We start from the raw sequence: 12,029 nt of genomic DNA on the forward strand, positions 1-12,029 counted from the left end.
AAGCTTATTCAGGTTTCTTGTTTAAACACTAGATTAATTTGAATTCATAATAGGGTCAATATTTCATATAACTCCCTGAATTACATCATTATGCAATTAACAAAAAACTTAAACTGAGTTTATATTGATATTGGCAAGGTGAACATAACCATGAGCTTTAGAATTCTGCCATGGATTATGGAGTGCAAATTCACCTTAGCTGAAGCATGTTAAAACTTCTGAGCCTCTGGTTGTGTCCAGAATGATTGAGAATCTTTCCCTTTCCCTTGATGGCTTTAAAGAAGTAACCCACCACGTTGTGAGCTGCCTATGGCAAGGGCCTCATGGCAAGGAACCAAGGGTAGTCTCCCTCCAACAACCAGCAAGAAACTAAAACCCTTGCTCACCCTGCAAGGAACTGTATGCCACAAACAACATGAGCAGATCTTTCAACAGCTGATCCTCAGATGAGACCAAAGCTCCAGCTACCACACTAATTGTAGCCTTTTAAGACTGGGAAGCACTGGACTCAGCTAATCCATGGATGGCCAAATTTATATTGATGTAATCTACAGGTGAGTACTCCTATTAAGAGGGTTTACAGTCTTCCACAAAACCGAAATGTCCATGATACGTATCAGTACATCTTGTCATCTTGCTGCATCTTAGACTAGAAGCACGTCGTAGGTCCTTGCTCTATTCCAGGAAAAGATCAAGGGTGTGGAATCAAAGAGGAAGCTCATGGAGGCATTTAAAGTTTTTCTGTCACATTGGGTAACCAGCCTAAAAAGAAACAAATAGAAGGATACTTGCAAAAGTTCACGGAAAATACGTACTATGAAAAAACTGCATGGATTTCAATTTTTTAACACAAAAATAAACTTATTTAATTCTATTTTCCATAAACTTTAAAAAAAACTTATGTATACATAATACCAGATAGTTTACTCAAGGATAGTTTGGGACGGTGTTACCCAAAAGTAATAAAACACCTTTCCTCTTTCAAATCAGTGGGATGCACACTGCCTTGAGAGAATCAAATCATCGCTCTGACTCTGATGCACTTTCGGTTTGAAGCATCTGTGACTTTGGGCCTATCCTTCAAAGCCTCTCAAGACATTTTGGGAAGGCCACAGATCCTGATTGGATTTATACAAAGCATTTTGGTGACCACTGTATTACTGTTGACATCTTAGAAGAAAAATACAGGGAAGAAAGAAAATATATAATAGATTAGTCTCTTAGCAAAATTAAAAGTCATCTCTATTAGGGTGTTACTATGTCATTCAATTTTTAAATTTTCATTTGAATGTTTATGTTTCTAAAGGATGAGGTCATTTAAAAACACACAGAGATGAAACAATCATGAACTTCATTCTGTAGAGGCAAATTTTGGACTAAAAATCATGTCCTCATGGGAGAACAAATTACATTTCACATTACATCCAAATAATATCAAGGACTTCAAACAATGACCTTGGCAGTGTGCACTCACACTCTCAGGGTCAGAGGGGGCCATCTCAGTCATCTATCTAACCACCCATTGGATGGGCAAAGCCCCTGCAGAACATGAAGAACACATTATCTCCCTAATTTCTAAGTAAAAATTGATATATGCCATGGCACTTTCCTATGATGTCAGAAGTGAAAATGACCTATGAAAAACAAATCTGTGAATGTAATCTAAATGAAGCATTTAGATTAAATGCTAAATTGCTTGCTCACTATATAAATAAACTTTTCTTTTTTCTTCAGGCAAATTAAAGTATGTGGAATTTGAAACATACAAGTATAACTATTCTTGTAATCATGGACATGTAATCATGCATATCCTGTCATATTTTCTGCATTCTATTCATTAAAAGCAATTCATATGTTCTTTCCATACCCAGAGCAAAGGAATTAAATGTCTTATAAATATTCCCTAATACTTCATGGAGAACACTGATTAAAAGTTGTAAATCAAATTAAAATTAGGAATGCTTCATTTCCATTTAGAGGCTGAAGGGGGACAAGACGCTCAAGAAGGAAATGACTTTCAGAGCTATAGGAAATCAGAGCATCTCAGAGTCTGAATTTCAAAGCACACAACACTAAAACCACATTTTTGGAGCTAGCATCGTGTTATAGCTTCTTATATGGATCGTTCAAATATTAATGCATAATTAATTCTGAATGATTCCACATGTCACAAGTTGTATTATATTTGGAGAAGTCCAGAAAAAGTACCATTTTTTTTTTACTGAAAATTTTCAACCATATGGAAGTCCCTACTAAGTACAAAGTTCTGGGCTTGAGCCATTGCAGAAAAAATATTAAACATGTGCTCCTTTCCCTCAGAGCAGCATACCTTCTAAAGCAGAATTTCTCAATTTATGGTTCATTGGCAGTTTGTATCAGAATAATGTAGAATATTTATAGGACATACAAATTTCTGGGCCTTAGCTCTAGAGGATTTCTATGATAAGCCTTGGAATATGCCTTTATCATGGCCTGTGAATGGTATTGCATATTGTGTTTTGAGAACCAATGAATCAGGTGTCATGGGAGTAATCCAGACATCAAAATATATATTCTTTACTAATGCATGAGAGGGACCCAAGGGAAAAGGTTATTCAAGTACTGAGGGATCCATGATAATAGCCATGGCCAACATCAAAGCTCTGTACTGGAACACACTTTATGGAGTAAACTTCCTTTAAAGTCAGTTCTTATTTGTACCTAATAGTAGCAAATTCAATTTGACTCTCCTAGAAAAGGTTGAGATAGAGGGACCATTCTTTTTCTGGATGCCAAAAAACAAAAACAAGAAAAACCCAAACTTTGTCATCTTAATCATCTCTAGGTATACAGTTCAGTAGTGTTATGTATATTGACATGGTTGTGAAGCAGATCTCTAGATATTTTCTATGTTGTAAAACTGGGACCATTTTAAGATCCAATCCACGACAAAAAGAACAAGGAAAACTGAATCCGAACATCAAAGTCAGGGGATTGATTGATTAATGAAATGAGAACATCAGTCAGAAAAAACGAATCAAGGACAAGTGGATGTAGAAGCAGAGGCATTCTGCAGAATTCAGTTGATACAGATTGGCCACGTGGCTGCAAGTATGGATGCCTGGAATAAGAACTGTAAGTCATATTGGACTTTGAAAAAGACTTGTATATCTTTGAATCAGATAGGAGATAGGTTGGGAGATAAAGATGATATGATATAGAATACTTCCCACCATGACAATTGTGATGGTTGTAAGTACTATACTTATGACGATTTGTTATCAGAGTAGTATGCCAAGTGGTTGCCGTCACACTCTGTTATTCTAATGGACACATAGCAATTTTTTTTTTCAGCTCTTTTATCTGTCTGGGTCATCATGCATACAGAATATATAAGGCATTGGAGAGGGAGGGAGGGGCGAATGAAAGAAAAGAGGAAGGCAAGCAGGCAGGCAGATTCATTTCTGTTTTGTTTTCAATGATACAGACCCCAGTCACCACATTTTTCTTCATAAGTAGCCTGGTCCTTTCGAGTGATATATTCATACCTTGAATATGGTCTTAAGCATTATTCTATTTAACTGAATCTACGGTATCATTAGTTTATGTACCCTGACCAAAAAGAAGTCAACTGTGGCTTGAGACAGTGGATCCAGTGATGCTAATATGACCCAGCTTTTTTCTCATCATCTTTTAGGTCAACTTCCTCTGAATTCACTCCATTCTTAGGCAGGCTCCGTCAAGAGCTGGTCCTGGCTGTTCTCATTCATCCCCTCACATTCAAACCTAGTATAGAAGGGAGAACACTGCTTTCTAGAGGTCTCAGCCAACGTCTGCCTGGCTTTGACTGGACTACGTGTGCATCACTCAACTAATGCTTATGAGAGGGCGGCTGTTTCTGATGGATTTGGGATGGACCATGTGCTTCACTCCTGTAGTCAAAGACAGAGAAGACCCTTTGGCAGGTGTCTGCTGCAGGAAGATCAAAAATGAGAGAAAAGCAAATCTCCCACACATAGAAGGTGCTACACAAACATAAGGCAATATCTCAGAACAAAAGGAGATATTGCCTTATGTTTTATACAGCCAAATAGAATAAAGCGTGTTACCGTAAAAGATGGTGAGGTCTTCACTCTTAGGAGCTCAAATCAGAACCTCTCTCCACTCATGGTCAATTACAACAGAGATCTCTATGTGATTCCAAGTAGCTGCCACAAGCAGGGCAGAGAGTTAGGTATCAACAGTGAGGTACCTTTGTTTAATAAAATGAATGAACATGACTTATGGTTGGTGTAAGATATACAAAGTAAACTGGCTTACATGAGAAAGGGCGATTTTACAAACTCATTTTTCCTAAGCTTCGGGAATAACAAAGGTGGGGAGGTCAGTGGAATCAACACCAGAGCACCGTTGTGAGTCTTTCCCAGGCCACGTATCACTCCAGACTCTCAGCTTGGATTCTCCACGAAACCAGAAATGTGTCTCCATAGTGACCAGAGAGGAAAAGGGCTCCTTTCTTCCATATCCAATGAGAAAACTGTTGTGGCAGGATTCTGATTGGCTTAGGGAACATGCCCATGATGGTATCCAGGAATGAGGGATTACAACTAGCCTCAGCCCAAGATTCACAACTGTTATTAAAGTCAAAGAGGCCAAATATGTTATAGAGGAAGGTGGGGAACAATGCAAAGGAGATTCAGAACATGTCTACCATTCCCACCCCGATATCAACAGCATTGGTTCCAAAGACTAGAAACAGGACTAGATCAAGGTAAATCAAAATAAAAATGAACTTACAGTTGTCACTCAGGTGGCTGGTACCCAAACAAAGACTGCCCATTTTCTTTTTCTTGAGTTGGTTAACAGACCATGAAGAAGCATCTATCTCAGGACTGAAGTTCTGGCCTTAGAAAGCCCAGTGAGGTACCTTTGTTTAATAAAATGATGACAGGTACTACTCCAGGCCTGTGGATACTACAGCTAGAATTATGACCTAACCTAGCTAACCATCAATTAGTTCAGGTTCTCCACTTCTGGTTTTCTAATATATGATATTTCTCATGGTTAGTCTAGAGAAGAAGCTATTCCAAATTGGACATGGTGGGCATTTGGCATGGTGATTAAGATGTTAGTTGGGATGTTCACCTCTCATATCAGAGTACCTAGGTTCAACTCCCAGTTCTGGCTTCCAATTCCAGCTCCCTGCTAATGCAGAATCTGGAAGGCAGCAAATCATGGCTAAAATCCCTACTACTCAGCATGGGGTTCTAAGATCATGTTACTGATTCTCCCAGCTTTGGCCTGGCCCAGCTCCAGCCACTGCAGGCGTTTCAGGTGTAGGTCAGTGTATGAAAACTTTCTCTGTATGTCTGTCTCTCCCTCTCTCTTTCTGTGCCTCTTAAATGAAATCATATACATAAATTTTTTTACAGAGATCTATTTACTTATTTGAAAGTCAGAGTTATGGGGTGGGGGTGGGTAGCGACACAGGTTGAGAGAGAGAGAGAGAGAGAGAGAGAGATCTTCCATTGGTTATTTCACTCCCTAGATGGCTGCAATGGTCAGGGCTGGGCCAGGCTAAAGCAAGGAGCCGGGAACCAGGAGTCTCCCATGTGGTTAGCAGAGGCCCAAGATCTTGGGCGACTTTCTGCTGCTTTTCCCAGGCCATTAGCAGGGAGCTGAATTGGAATTCGAGCAGCTGGGACATGAACCATATGGGAGGTTGGCATTGCAGGCGATGGCTTTACCCATTACTCCACAATGTTGGCCCCAAATACATAAAATTTTAAAAATTAGATGGAGAACACCCATACCAGGAATTCACATAATTTAGAACCAAATATCAGGTTTTTTTTAAATGGGGTCAACATGTAGTTGCCTACATTCTCTAGAAAAAAATATTTATTTTGGGTTGTTTCTTAGATGATTATAATCTTTAAAGAATTAATATGCAAATATTTTGGGTCATCTGATAAGCACTTTTTGCCATATGATTTAAGATAATAAATTTGATAATTAGATAAAGAAGAGGACAAAAATTGCAGCCAGAGAATAAATCAGTGGAAAGCTGTATGAACCAAAATATTTAATGGTCAGAAGAGAGAAAGGTGAGTTAATGGTAATATTGGCAGACTTGGGATAATGTATATACCACAGACAGGATAAGACATGGTTGAAGGATATTGTGATCTCAGAAAATGTTATCTGTCATGCTAAATCAATACTATTAATTTTAAATATTTTCATTTCACTGTTTTGTTTGCATATGAATGGAAATTTTATACTAGCAGAGAAGAAATTCTGTTCTTATAAAACAGCATGTCATGTTTTATGTTAAACTATTTAAATAGCATAAAAGGGGTTGTTCAACAGTAGGAGGCCACAAGGAGGATTTCTAGACTGTACATTTGGAGTGGGTTGACTCCCTGGATTGCATTTGTTCATAATCTCAGAACATGATCCCATTTGGAAATAGGTTCTCTGCACAGGTAGTAAGTTGAGGATCTCAAGGTGAAATAATCCTGGATTTAAGGTTGGATGCAAATCTAATAACTGGTGTTTGTTTAAGAAGAGGGGAGGACACACAAGAGAAGGCCACATGAAGATGAGAGACTGGAATGATAGAACTGCATTTCAGGGAACACCAAGGAATGCCGGGAGCCACCAGAAGTTAGGACAAGGCAAAGAAGGATTCTGCCCTATGGCCTTTGCAGCGAGCACCCACCGCCAGTGCTTTGGTTCCAGACTTCCAGCCTGCCACACTGTGACAATACATCTCTGTTGTTGTAGGGTACCCAGCTGGGGGCAATTTGTTACTCCAGCCCAAGCCTCATGGTGCTTCCTAACAAGCGTACCAAGAACAGCTCACAGATTATCAAAAAAGAGATGCCTTGATGTTCTAGAAAGCAGAGTGGGGTTGAAATCAGTTTTCTCACAGTAAGACAGAATCTTCTTTCTGCCCCAGCTGGCCACATATATTTTATTTTATATATATATATATATGTATGTGTATTTAACATACAAACGTGAAAAGTGTTTCAAAACTCCATAAAATACTTGTCTGTAAATATGACAGTATGCAGGTTCATGGTTTCTTAGAGTATCTCACTTATTTCAGAAGCACACCTGAGATACACATTTTTAAAAATTTTTTTAAAGATTTATTTATTTATTTGAAAGGCAGAGTTACAGAGAGGCAGAGGGAGAGGGAGAGAGAGAGGTCTTCCACCAATTCACTCCCCAGATGGCCACAATGGCAGTACCAGGGCAGATCAGAAGCCAGGAGCCAAGAGCTAGGAGCTTCTTCTGGGTCTCCCATGTGGGTGCAGGGGCCCAAGGACTTGGGCCATCTTCCACTGCTTTCCCAGGCCATAGCAGAGAGCTGGATCGGAAGTGGAGCAGCCAGGACGCGGCTTTATCCACTATGCCACAGCCCTGGCCCCAAGATATACTTTTTCATTATTTGTACTCTTCTTAGTCTGTTCAGGCTGCTATTTGTGTCTTAACGGTTCTATAGGCTGGGAAGTCCAAGCACAGGGCACCTGCAGATTTGGTGTCTGTTGAGTGCCTATGTATGCCGATAGCTTAAGGCCCAAAACATGCACATTCAGATCCCAACAGGTGAGAGAACAACTCAGAGCCATTTGCTGGTTTCTAGCTCCTCCACACATAGTGGCAGTGAGAACTGCACAAAGAATAGCCACCTGCCCCTGATGGCAGTGGGGCTGTGGGAGATATTGGCCTTTGTGTCTGTAGTGGTGGTCAGACACACACGTAGAGACGTCTACACACAGCCACACGTAGCCACATATAACCACCCACATCTGCATGTCCACATCCATTCACAAGTTGCCACATCTAACCATACCCTCCCTGCTAACCTTGCTTCTATGCATTTACAGGTTCCGAAATCAGACACACTCCTTCATCACAGGCTTGGGTTCTATGCCCTGTCACACTCTGAAGAGGCTCTCCTGGTACACAGGCGTGACTTCCCCTCCTGATGATGGAAGCAGTCTGGTCAGAATGTGATGTGGTAGAATCCTGAGGCTGGGAAAGACCAGGGAAGGCAGGATGGCTTATGGAAGCCTGAGGGTGGCAACACTGGGTGCAGGACACTGGGCTTCCTCAACCAGGACCCAGCTTTTTTGTTTGTTTTTCGTTTTTTTGTTTGTTTGGTTGGTTTTTTGTTTTTTGTTTTTGTTTGTTTGTTTTTTGTTTTTTTTTGTTTTTGTTTTTGTTTTTGTTTTTTTTTTTGACAGGCAGAGTGGACAGTGAGAGAGAGAGACAGAGAGAAAGGTCTTCCTTTGCTGTTGGTTCACCCTCCAATGGCCGCCGCGGCCGGCGCGCTGCAGCCGGTGCACCACGCTGATCCGATGGCAGGAGCCAGGTACTTATTCTGGTCTCCCATGGGGTGCAGGGCCCAAGGACATGGGCCATCCTCCACTGCACTCCCGGGCCACAGCAGAGAGCTGGCCTGGAAGAGGGGCAACCGGGACAGAATCCGGTGCCCCGACCGGGACTAGAACCCGGTGTGCTGGCGCCGCAAGGCAGAGGATTAGCCTAGTGAGCCGCGGCACCGGCCTCAGGACCCAGTTTTTAAAACATGGTGGGCCAAGCCATGGCAGCAAGGGGGTAACTTGCATTGGCCTTTAAGCTGTCACGCCATCCATTAGCTTTCAGCCTCATAGTCATCCCAAATAAACACATAAGGAAAAATAGAATTCCTGTTATACAAAAGCAGCTTCAAGACAAACTCCCTAGCTCCCCTTCTCAACCTAGTTGTTACTCCCAAGCTGTGTACAGAATCTCTGGTGCCATTATTGGTGCCTCATTCCACCATGGTTCACACCTGTAGGTGAGCACTTTTTGCTGTGATCCCCATGGGTGGAGCCTGGCCAATCTCATTTTCCTAGTAGTGGACGTGCCGTTCAGGCTAGACCCCACAGATGATGTCACGTGCCCCAGCACAATACACAGACAGCTGTGTGCCCATCTAGAGGTGCCATCACAAGTGGTAATTAAAGCCAGCTGCAGGGACTTGCAGTCTGCCCGCGGAATTTTGAAGGCTTACCTTGGGAATTAACTCTTCAGGCAGCAACCCTCAGAGGCCTTCCTACCTTCAGGCAGGAAGCACCAATGATGCAATCTCGGATCCTGAGCCAGCACTGGGACCCCAACCTCAGATGGAATGTCCCTGCTATCTGTTCTTTGTCATACTCCTGTGCAGGCACTAGACCATCCACACAGCATGGCCAGGAGTCCTGCTCACTTAGCATGTAATTCTAGATATGAGAAAAGCAAGAGTGCAGTTTCCCACAAACTCTAAGCCACAGGTGCCTATGGCAGTTTTTAAAATGCCTGTGAATTCTTTGACACTCTTCCCACCAAATAACAGAATTTATGACCCCCACATGTGGTCACGTGGTTCTGCGCTGCCTTGAAGAACAGTGTGACAAAAGTGATGATATATAACTTCCAAGTGAAATTAGACACCCACCTGGGCCAGCAATGTGGGGTGGAGGGTTGAGCCTCTGCTTGCGATGCTGGCATCCCTTTGGGGGCTGGTTCGAGTCCCGGCTGCTCCACTTTCTATCCGGCTCTCAGCTAGTGCTCCTGGGAAAGCAGTGGAGGATGGCCCAAGTCCTCGGGCCTCTGCACCCACATAGGAGACCCAGAAGAAGCTCCTGGCTCCTGGCTTTGGCCTGGTCCAGCCCTGGCTGTTGCAGTCATTTGGGGAGTGAACCAGCAAATGGAAGATCTCTCTCTGTGTCTCTTTTCCTCTCTCTAACTCTGCCTTTCAAATAAATAAGCAAATGTGTCTTAAAAAAGGAAAAAGGAAACCCACCTTCTGTGAACTTTACTGGGGATTACTGGTCTGGGAAACCTCAGCTGGCACATAGATACTCTGAGAAGGAACACACAGAGAGATTAAATAGGCAGATGGCAGAGACCTAAGGATTTCCAGGTGTTCCTGTCCTCAACGGCATGCATCTTCTTCGCTGTCAGAAGTTTCCAAAATGACCGCAGCCTCAGCCACCACCTGACTGCAGCTTCATGAACGACCCAGTCCAGCTGAGCGAAGCTGCTTCCTAATTCCCAAACCCTCAAAATCAGAAGAGACAGAAAATGCCTGCTTGTTATTATCTTAAGCCTCTAAGTTATGGTATGACTTATTACACAACATTTAATGACCAGACCAGAGCCCAAGAGTAACTGACACTGCCCAAGAAGGCCCAGAAGACTATTTGAATATCCTCTCTGACTACAGGAGTAGAGGTGAGTAGAAGACTCTGCAGGGAGCCAGCATTTTGGTGTAGCAGGGGGAAGCCAAGGCATGTGACGCCGGCATCCCATAAGGGTACTTGTTCATGTCTCAGCTGCTCCACTTCTGATCCAGCTCCCTGCTAATGGATTGGGAAAAGCAGCAGAAAATGGCCCAAGTGCTTGGGGCCTGCCACTCACGTGGGACATTCAGATGAAGCTCCTGGCTTCTGCCTGGCCCAGTTCCCAGCTGTTGCAGCCATCTGGGGAGTGAATCAGTGGATGGAAGAACTCTGTCCCTCTTTCTCTGTAACTCTGACTTTCCAATGAATCATAATGATAAAAAGATCCTGCTATGGCTGTGGCATTTCTGCTTGTCAGGCAGACAGTCTGCCCTGCTGAAGTTGGCAAGGCAGGTCCTGTCTGAAGGGCTCTGTGATGTACTCACACGGTAATGTCACAGGCAATGCAAGAGGATAATGACAATTTGCTCACAATTGCCAGGGCAAAGGCAGACACTCTGGGAACTAAAGTGAGAAATAGGCCGGCGCCGCGGCTCACTAGGCTAATCCTCCGCCTAGCGGCGCCGGCACACCAGGTTCCAGTCCCGGTTGGGGCACCGGATTCTGTCCCGGTTGCCCCTCTTCCAGGCCAGCCCTCTGCTGTGGCCAGGGAGTGCAGTGGAGGATGGCCCAGGTGCTTGGGCCCTGCACCCCATGGGAGACCAGGAAAAGCACCTTGCTCCTGGCTCCTGCCATCGGATCAGCGCGGTGCGCCGGCCGCAGCGCGCCAGCCGCGGCGGCCATTGGAGGGTGAATCAACGGCAAAAGGAAGACCTTTCTCTCTGTCTCTCTCTCTCTCTCACTGTCCACTCTGCCTGTCAAAAAAAAAAAAATTAAAAAATTAAAAAAAAAATAAAAATAAAAAAAATAAAGTGAGAAATAATTAAAATGGCATTCCCTCTCGATGGTTGCGGTGGGCGCTGGTTTGTTGGAGAGTAGGAATTGCTCAAGTGATTCGAGTCAGAATCGGGTTAAATGGGCCAGATACAAGTTAGGCTGTGTAGTTTTGTTCTTTAAGTTCTGATTTTAAAGAATGTGTTTATATAGCAGCTCAACGCACAATAGCTAAGACAAGGAATCAGCCTAGATGTCCATGAACTGATGACTGGATAAATAAAATGTATTTATATATATACATATACACACACACACACAATGGAATATTCTTCAATCATTAAAGAGAATGAAATCTTGACATTTGCAAGAAAATGAGTGCAACTGGAGATCGTTATACTAAGTGAAATAAGCCAGAGCTGAAAAGAAAAATATCATGTTTTTTCTTTTTTCCAGGCAGAGTGGACAGTGAGAGAGACAGAGAGAAAGGTCTTCCTTTTCCATTGGTTCACCTCCCCAATGGCTGCTGCGGCCGGCGCACCGCGCTGATCTGAAGCTAGGAGCCAGGTGCTTCTCCTGGTCTCCCATGCTGGTGCAGGGCCCAAGCACTTGGGCCATCCTCCACTGCACTCCCTGGCCACAGCAGAGAGCTGGCCTGGAAGAGGGGCAACCGGGACAGAATCCGGCTCCCCGACTGGGGCTAGAACCCTGTGTGCCAGCGCCGCAAGGCGGAGGAGTAGCCTATTGAGGCACAGTGCCGGCCCTCTTCTGGCTTTTAAAAATACATATGGAGCTGGTGTCGTGGCACAGGGGGTTAAAGCCCCAGCCTGCAGTGCTGACATCCCATATGGGTGCTGGTTCGAGTCCTGGGTGCTTCACTTCTGATCCAGC

This window comes from Oryctolagus cuniculus, chromosome 2 (genome assembly GCF_964237555.1).
Source record: "Oryctolagus cuniculus chromosome 2, mOryCun1.1, whole genome shotgun sequence".
Lineage (NCBI taxonomy): Eukaryota > Metazoa > Chordata > Mammalia > Lagomorpha > Leporidae > Oryctolagus > Oryctolagus cuniculus.